The sequence below is a fragment of the Crocuta crocuta genome, unplaced genomic scaffold (genome assembly GCF_008692635.1).
Source record: "Crocuta crocuta isolate KB4526 unplaced genomic scaffold, BGI_CrCroc_1.0 scaffold374, whole genome shotgun sequence".
Lineage (NCBI taxonomy): Eukaryota > Metazoa > Chordata > Mammalia > Carnivora > Hyaenidae > Crocuta > Crocuta crocuta.
In genome coordinates this window covers 1,666,820-1,675,990 of record NW_027532613.1, presented here as the reverse complement: position 1 = coordinate 1,675,990, position 9,171 = coordinate 1,666,820, and the positions used below count along the sequence as shown (strand labels likewise).

Genomic DNA, 9,171 nt, shown 5'->3' with positions numbered 1-9,171 from the left:
CCCACTCATGCTCTGTCTTTCTCTTTCTCTCAAAAATAAACAATAGCCTTATGGGGTTTCCCTTGTATGCAACTGTTTTCTTTTCTCTTGCTGCTTTTAAAATTCCTTATCACAACTTTTTGCCATTTTAATTACTATGTGTTGTGATGTAGACCTCCTTGAGTTGATTTTTTGGGGTTTCTCTGTCCTTTCTGGATCTGGATGTCTGTGGTTTTTCCCCAATTTTAGGGAACTTTTGAGCTATTATTACTCCAAAGAAATTTTCTGCTCCCTTAAGAACATGTTAGTCTGATTTTCAATTACATGAAGTGAGTGGATACTATTAGTGCCTTGTACACTAGTCAAGTTCTAGCCATCAGGGACATATACACTGAGATCTTTGAAATGTCCTCATGGTAAGATACTGAATGTAACCATGAAACTTTCCAAACCTGACTGTATCTGTGTGCATCTCCCTTCTGTTTTCTGTCTTAAAGATCACTCTAGTGGCTAGGCTTTTTGGAAATGTCATTTAATAGCTTTTCGGGCACTGATGGCCCTGCAAATGAAAATGTCAATGGGGAAAGGCCTGAAGTGCTGACCAAGTGTGAGGACAATGGCTGTGTTTTTGTCTCCTGATATCCAGTCAGTTTCCTGAGGGATATAACCCTCATCTATCACAGAGTAGAGCTGAAGAGTGACAAAAGAGTACCTATATTTTTGCCACTGAATCTGAATGTGTCTTTCTGCACCCAAGAATAAATGTTTCTCAAAAATTTTCAGTTCCATGAAGATCAAAAAAGTTTAGTGCTAATAAAAAATTAAAATTTTAACTCAAAGGCAATGATTAATATTTTTAAAAAAGAATATGCTATCATTAAAAATGCTCCTCCATCTAGATTATTTTTTACTGGAACATTCTATGCTCTAGGGTAGATTATCTGTTCATATGTGTGAAATATCAATCAAAATGTAAAATTTTCATTGGAATTTATAAAGAGAAACACCATTTCTTGGGAAAAAGAGACTAAAACATTTTAAATTAATAGCTCAAACCTAGAAAGTGAAATGAAGTTGAAAATAAGACAACCAAAATGAGAGAATAGAGATCTCATTAACAGTACTTTAATATCAGCCTGAATTTCTAAAGTGATATAACATAATTACATACTTTTTTACAAGTTTGGGTAAGTATTCGATCCAGTGGTGCAAGGTAGAGTCTCCCAGGAGATAAATGAATTTTCCTTTCAAAGAGCCATTTACCTCAAATGTATTTAACTGAGTCTGGTTACAAAATGTAATCCACCTTCCTTCTAAAGTATAACCACCAGGGACAGAAGTCTTCATTCTGACTTGGCATTATTCTTTTAATTTTTCACTCTCTAATAACAGAGACATTTGTGGTAAGTGATTTTATTGGCATGAGTTAAATATCTAATCTTTCTCAAACTCCTGTTGCCTAATTCCTTCCTCTTACTATTCTTTAGTCACCAGCTTTGCTTTAGCCACATCTACTCATTTCATTGAGATTTTGAGTCATCTTGACTCCTTGTTCATTTTCTCCCAAATCTGGTTATTAGCTAAGTTTTGAGGATTTGCCATTTCTTTGCCATCACTGCAGACTCTTCAGTGACTTAGGCTTTTGTCTCTAACCGGAATATCCATGATCTGACAGCTGGTGTCCTTACACCAAATTACTTAACCTTTGTTCCGTTAATGAAGCAGCAGTCTTATTTTTTCTGCAAAATTTTTATAGGAATATTCTTGTTAAAAACTAGCTTAAAATATAGTATGTCCACATTTTAAGAAGTTCGAACAGTATGAAATACATAGCTTGAATGGATATTTTTAAATAGGATTAAGTAACCTACAGCAGACCATGCAAACCAATATTCTGAGATTTTCCAGCAAGTTGCATTCAATTTACAGGCTCTGTTGGCACATGGTATGCTTTCCCAGGCATTGCAGGTAGCAGTGCATCAAAAGTTTTCCTATGGCATAATGAAAATCATCAGATTTCTTATCTATCATGTTTCCTTTTCACTCAATACATCCCCCTCTCCCCCACCACTGAGTTAATGCCTTATATTTTAGGTTTGTTACTAGCATTTCTATACTGATACCATATTCTGTATTAGCTAGGAAGTAAATAATGACTTAAACATATACATTTATTTATCCCTCACATAACAGTCCTAACTTGAGCAAGCCAGGGCCAATATCACATTATGTGCTTTCAAGGACACCTTCTGTCTTGTTCTGCTACTCTTTTTTTTTTTTTTTTGAGAATATTTGATAATCTTAACTTTTAAATTTTTATAGCTTTATTGAGATATCCTCAGTGTACAAATTACTGCATGTATTTAATGTATACAGTTGAATAATTTGAACATATGCATGATACCATCATCATAGTTGAGGTGCTATTCTTAACTTATGACTTCAGTCCCTTTGTCTAACATGGATCTTTCCTCTGTTAGCATTATGTTTAGAGTTCAGCCAGTAGGAAGCAGAGGGCAAGTTGTTTTAAAGGCATGACCTAGAAGTTTCCCATATCACTTCCACTCATAATCCTGGCAAAATCTAGTTATGACTACCACCAGCTTCAAGGAAGACAGCCTTTAGTTGGGCGACCATGGGCCTAGCTAAAATTATGGTGTTTTATTACCACAGAGGGAAGGGAGAATGGGCACTGGAAGACCACACCGAGTCTGCTTTACTCCGCTTGCTTTGCACCCCCAGAGGCCCTGGAGTCTCTGGTCGTCTGTATCCACAGAATGTTCAGAAGCATGGTTGTAATGTGTTTGTAACCTATGGACAACGTGGGAAAATGGTGATAGTGGAAGAACTGGAAAATTCCTAAGTAGCTATTCCAGGATTACCTGAAAGAATTGTTAAGTCCTAGTGATTTGGCTTGCTAATGAGAGTTTCTGTAATCCTATTAATTATATTAAAATTTCAGTGTGACATGATTGGGCTTCTATGAGGTTTAGATAGCATTGCCCCTGGATGGCTGGATATCATAACCCTGGAATCTTAATAATCCTAATGTACTGCCATGCTTTCCTGAGAAGATAGTTTTTGAGTCTGTTATTATAAACCATATCTTGTACAGTATTTATGTGTCAGAGTATTCATTTTGCCACATGTCAAACTAAGGGCTTTGAAAGACTCTCAAATATATAACACATTGTTTTAATTCAAATTAATTTTTTTTAATTTTATTTATTTTAGAGAAGGTGCGAGCAAGAGAGGGACAGAGAGGGAGAGAGATTCCTAAGCAGACTCCATGCTCAGCGTAGACCTGATATGGGGCTGTATCCCACCACCCTGGGTTCATGACCTGTGCCAAAATCAAGAGTCAGATGCTCAACTGACTGAGCACCTAGATGCCCCTATAACAAATTTTCTTATGATTAGTATTAATGTTTAGTTTACTTGATATTATTATCAATATACTGTTAAGCCTCCTCCAGAATTATTAAGATTCCTTTAGACTTGTTGATTAGTTGAAAGATTATGGTAGGGAGTCTAATGTCCCACCCTCCACCCGCCAAGATATGTGCATTCTAATTCCTGAGACCTGTGAATATGTTACCTTCCATGGCAAAAGAGTGTTTCCCAATGTGATGAAAGGTATGAATTTTGAGATGAGAGATAACGCTGGATGATCTAAGTGGGACCAACCTAAATCTCATTAGTCTTCAAAAATGGGAGAGGGAGGCAGAAGAGTGGATCAGAAAGGTGTCATGTGGGTACTTGACTTACTGCTGTAGCTTTGGAAAATGGAGCAACGGGCCTGTGAGGAACAAGGGCACCTCTAGAAGCTGGAAAAGGTAAGGAAACTGATTCTGCCCCAGAGCCTCCAGAAAGGAATGTTGCCTGCTATACCTTTATTTTAGCTCACAGAGACAGATGTTTGACCAATGAACTGCAAGGTGTTATATTTTTATTATCTTAAGCCACTTTGACACCATTTCCATATCAAGTCATCCCATCCAACAACAAAGTTTATATAAATAGGAGAAAAAAACACCCTTATTTTATATCCCTTAGTAACATTAAACATTTTTCTATAGATCACGCACATTTTGTTAAATTTACAAACTAGCCTTTTAAAGCACAAAGTGGATTGTATCACTCTCTTCCTTAGTTGGTTTTTGTAGCTACTGAATGAACCCTCAGATTCTCAGCATAAGAATTTCCTGATTTAGTTTCTTCTTTTCTTTCTAGTCTCTAGTCCTTTGCTAGAGCCCCCAAATACTTTCACTCCATTGGCCTACTGAACAAAATTCATGGCGATTTTGCTTACGCATAGAGTTATCAGTTAAAAAAATATATAGGATACCAAATTAAACTTGAATTATTTCTGACAATGAATTTTTTAGTGCATTTTCCATGCAGTATTTACCCTTTATCTCATATAATATGCATAAAAAAGTAAAAATTACTCAAATCTAACATATACCCTAGATTATTATTTGATGAACCTGGCAATCCTACTCATGATCTTTATGCATTTTCTCTTTCAACTCATTCTTTGTCTACAGATACCCTTCAGGTGTAAGTCAAATATCAACTTTAACATAAGCCCTCTACATTTTTACTTTCTTTATAGAATTGCTACATTGAATGTCTTTCAGATTGCAGCCTTGCTGAACATTTATTTTTCTCCATTTGCCCACATTACCTCATATCTATTAGAACCTTGCTAAACATTTGCAGAATACATGAATAAATATTAGGCAATAAATCATTAGTTGAAATAAGCCTCAAAATGGATGTTATTGGTAAACTCAGAGAGGCTTTACAGAAAGTTATTTTAAAGCCAAATATAAACATTATTCTTTTATAAGTAACATGGCTTTGCATTTGCCACTAAAACACATTTAATAAAATGGAAATTCCATATAAAATTGCTAAGTGCATAAACTAAAGGTTAGGAAGTTATGCCAACAGAGAATTAGGTTAACCAAACCCAAATGTTCCTACTTTGAAGCTGTGGGTAACCATCAAAGACATTTGCACAGTGCCCCAGACAGAATCACTGACTGTAGGAGATGTACTACCATGTTTAAATATGGATGTAGAATGCTGGTACTTTCCCCTTTCGGTTAAATGGCTATGAAATCTGCTATAAAATGAGTTTGAAATAATCTCCTCAAACTGATTTCTCTCTTTACAATCCAAGGTGATTGACACCACAGACATGTGCTAGGTCTTGAGCACCAGGAAATCCATGATTACTAGGACGGGCAATGATCAACACCCCCTGTGTAAGAATGGTTCCCAGAAGACCCATGGCAAGCACCACCCACCGTAGGACAGAGCACACTTACTGTCAGAGTGGGAGATGGCAGCGAATTCAGGAGGTTTCATCATTTCAACTGCCACATTGGCCCTTCAAAAAGTAAGATCATAAATTAGCCTTCTGTCTGTCCACACGATACAGGTAATAGAAGCCTTTTCCTTGTGAGTAAGAAATAATGTAAAGTTTTCTACAACTGAAAACTATTACTGTTGTGTATTTTGTATATGTTGGGCATTGTATATGGATTTGCATTTTGAAAAACTGTCTACCTTTCTGAGAGCACATCAAGTACATGGCCACTCTGCTCATCTGCCACAGGCAATCAATGTGTCCTGAAATTTTCGTGATTCAAAATATTTATCTAATAGGCAAGTTCTCTTCTCTTGTTTCAGTGTCATTTTTTTCAAGTTCATGTAATATTTTTCTTGGATTAATGAGAGCCTCTAATTAGCCAAGCTGTCTCAGTTTTACCCCACCTAAAATTTTCAACATCACTGCCAGAATACTCTTTCTAGTTGCAAATGTAACTGTATTCATTAGTCTTTAAACTCCCAATCACTTCCTTAAGGAGTTCAGGCTCTTTAGCATGGTAGGTAGGCCTTTTGTCACAGGGCGGCTGCTGCTTTATATACACGTGTCTTGCTGTGCTTGCCTTCCATTTTTTCCCTAGAAATTTGCCATCTGACAATTGTAAACCTTATCAAGGAAGGTAATGCATTTTTTGATCTACTACTGTTTCCCTAATAAGTGGCTAGCAGACAGTGGTGTTTAGTCTGTTGCGTGACTAAATGCACCTTGTATTTCTTTCCTCCAGCTGATGAAAGACTACCTGACCCTTCCTGCTTCAAGCTCTTACCCTCCCTTTGACTCAGTCTTTGTTTGAAACCAGTGTGTAAGTAAGTGGTAGCAAGTAGAAAGGGGGTATGGGAGAATGGGGATCCAGGTGCTAGTACCACAACAGATATAAGCGGTACTTAATTTTCTTCTGTGGATGACTCTTCAGGTTCAATTCAGAAAAAGGAAGAGATCACATTTTCGTCATTACTGTGACGTTAGGCATTAGGATGGTTAATGGGTAGGAAAAGATTTGGTGAGATGCACCATCAGAGATTAAAGGGAAAGACTCGAAACCCAACTGAACTTTTACTTCTTTCAGAAGGGAGTCCAAGACTACAGATCAACACCTGGAAAACTACATAAGACCTGAAATGTATACTGTTTCTCCATGTTTGCTGTCCACACTTTACTTCCTCTCAGCATATTTTTTTGAAAGCATAAGGGAAGAAGACTGTAAACTTGACTTTGAAAACTGCTAAGAAAGGTGTTGTTGAGAAGCTAGTATTCCAATCTGTCATCAAGCTTAGGAAAAGTGAATGCCCAGGATAAAAATGGATAGTAGCAGAATGGAAAGAGGAAGTTTACTGAGCCTTTCTAACTTACAGCAAGTTATTAAGGAGCAAAAGAGTCTGGAAGTGACAGCATTTCTCAGAGCTTGGACCACAAGTTCACTTTGCAAAGTGGCTCATGAAGTGACCCTGATAAGTTCATTTTAAGCAACGAAACTTTCCAGCTTCATGGAGAACCAGGAGGCCAGGACGTGAGCATCTGTTTGTGAGTAAGGGAAGAAAGACATGGCATTGATGCAGCAGCTATGATTGATAACAGAAACATGCTTTCAACCCAGTATGTGGAGGCCTGTTTAACTAGGGGCTTTTAAGAATCACTACATCACAACTTGGGGAGTATGGACTCCTTCAGCCTGAGCAGTACATGCTGAGAAATATCTGATCTTGCGTTCAAATGGAGATGGCCAGTAGGAGTTGGTTCTTTGGAAAGATTACTTAGGATGCAGTGTAGACAATGGATTAGAGATGGTACGGCTGGTGGAAGGGAAGCTGTGACAAGTAATCTAGATGAGACGATGATGATCTGAACTCAGCGCTAAGCATGGAGAGAAGTGGATAAGTGCAAAAGATACTCAAAAGGTAAAATTTACACAATTTGATAGAGGGGATGAATGTATACGGACGTTCCATACTTTATCAAGGAATCCTTTTTTTGGCATAACATTTTAAACATAACCTTTATATTGAACACATTTTGTAAGACCTGGGTCTACAGTAAAGGATGTGTGTTTTCATGGGAAAGTATAGGAATATAAAATACAGAGTTCCACTTATGACAGGCCTCTGTTATTGAACATTTCAGTGAGAATGCCAGCCTTGGGAGTGGAAATCCCAAAAAGGGGTCTCATAAACACTCCACGTATAGAGTAGGAGAGATATCTGAAAGGGTCGTGGTCAATATTAATTGAATGTAGCTCTGCCCACAGAACTTCCCAGGGTACCTAAAAGTATACTGATGCATAAAAAAGGCTTTATTCCTTGACAGCAAGACAAGACATTTCCCAATTCCTGGCAGTCATGTGAGTCAGAGCCCCACAGAGTGTGTGCTGAGGTCTCGCATAGTAGGCGGCTTCTTGGTCTTGGGTATACCAGTACTCACACAGCTCAGCACGTGAGTTTAGGGTCAGGCCAAAGTCAGTGAAGACATGAGTGATGCCATTAACAAATTTACCTTTGAAGATAACCCTATCATGGCCTTGGTCCCTTGCCCTCTAGAATCCTCCTTCCCTGGGGTGGATGATCAGGAGAGATGGAGACCTGGCCTTCCCAGAACGGAGTGAGGCTGACAAGGTAGGTGCTGTTGTTGAAGTCTGCCCCCTTTCCTGTAGTGCCTGCTTTCAGGGATGGGGAGGACATCCCGGATCCTGGTCCTCAGGGAATCACCGCCAATTTCCTTCCTGCATCCCAAGGGGTCCCTCNCTCTCATGGTTTGCCTCTCTCCCTTTCCCCCACCATTTCCGCCCTTCTCGCTTCAGTATGTATCTTGAGGGTGGAGGGCGGTGGCTGTGCTATGTGCAGCACTAGGGGTGGTGTTCATGTGGGTGAAAGGTCTGGGTGGGGTCAGCTGGTCTGGTTTCTCTTAGATTCCCTTTATTCTTTTCTCAGTCTCTGTTGGTGACTTTAATGGGGTCAGTGACAGTTTAGGGTACGAGGACTTCATGGAGGTGTTCCAGTGATAGAATTGGATTGGTAAATTTAAACCAGGCCAAGGCTGACATTACCAGGTATGTGACATAATGAAATGAACCTCTCCGAGTCATTTTACTTATGAATTGTATTGTTTATTTACAGTTGTAATGTTTATATTGTCATCAATATTATTTGATAATTTTGAAAGACATGTAAATATCTTAAATTTTTATTTTTAATTTTAGTTGATATACAATGTTATATTACTGTTAAGCAGATAACATAGTGACTTGCCGTTTCTATACATTCCAAAATATTCACCACAGTCAGCGTGACCATGTATCAGTATACAAAGTTACTATGGAATTATTGAGTGTATTCTCTATGCTGTGCTTTTCCTCCCTAGGACTTATTGATAACTAGAAGATTGTACTTCTTAATCCCCTTTATATACTACACTTATCCCTACTCTGCTTTCTCCTCAGGCAACCAATAGTTTGTTCTCTGAGTTGTTTTTCTTTGTTCACTTATTTTTTAGATTCCACATATAAATGAAATCCTACAATATTTGTCTTTCTATATTAGCAGAATATCCTCTAGTTCCATCCATGTTGATGCAAATGGCAAGATTCCATTCTTTTTCATGGCTGAGTAATAATCTATATTGTATGTACATATCTTCTTTATCCATTCTTCAGTTGATGGACACTTAGGTTGCTCCCATATCTCGGCTCATGTAAATACTGCATCAGTAAACATAAGGCTATATATGTCTCTTTAAATTAGGGTTTTGGGTTTTTTTTTTTCTACAGGTAAATACCCAGAAAGTGGAATTACTGAATGGTA

General features: G+C 38.0%; 1 pseudogene; it reads right to left on the bottom strand.

The window, feature by feature from the left end:
• Positions 1-246: 246 nt before the first annotated feature.
• Positions 247-8,052, bottom strand: LOC144245148 (NXPE family member 1-like; annotated as a pseudogene).
• Positions 8,053-9,171: the final 1,119 nt, after the last annotated feature.